Source organism: Eleutherodactylus coqui, unplaced genomic scaffold (genome assembly GCF_035609145.1).
Source record: "Eleutherodactylus coqui strain aEleCoq1 unplaced genomic scaffold, aEleCoq1.hap1 HAP1_SCAFFOLD_42, whole genome shotgun sequence".
Classification (NCBI taxonomy): domain Eukaryota; kingdom Metazoa; phylum Chordata; class Amphibia; order Anura; family Eleutherodactylidae; genus Eleutherodactylus; species Eleutherodactylus coqui.
In genome coordinates, this window is record NW_027101829.1 from 989,310 (window position 1) to 989,855 (window position 546).

Consider the following 546-nt stretch of genomic DNA (forward strand, 5'->3'; position numbering starts at 1 on the left):
AAAACAGTGAGTTTGTGTTAGACGCGAATCGTGCTCTGATTCACGCTCTAGGCTGGGAGCGCAAGCTTATTGCTTTTTCAAACACGGTCTACACCTCTCAGGTGCCGAGTTACAGGACGGTGAAAACAGTGAGTTTGTGTTAGACGCGAATCGTGCTCTGATTCATGCTCTAGGCTGGGAGCGAAAGCTTACTGCTTTTTCAAACACGGTCTACACCTCTCAGGTGCCGAGTTACAGGACGGTGAAAACAGTGAGTTTGTGTTAGACGCGAATCGTGCTCTGATTCACGCTCTAGGCTTGGAGCGAAAGCTTATTGCTTTTTCAAACACGGTCTACACCTCTCAGGTGCCGAGTTACAGGACGGTGAAAACAGTGAGTTTGTGTTAGACGCGAATCGTGCTCTGATTCATGCTTTAGGCTGGGAGCGCAAGCTTATTGCTTTTTCAAACACGGTCTACACCTCTCAGGTGCCGAGGTACAGGACGGTGAAAACAGTGAGTTTGTGTTAGACGCGAATCGTGCTCTGATTCATGCTCTAGGCGGGGA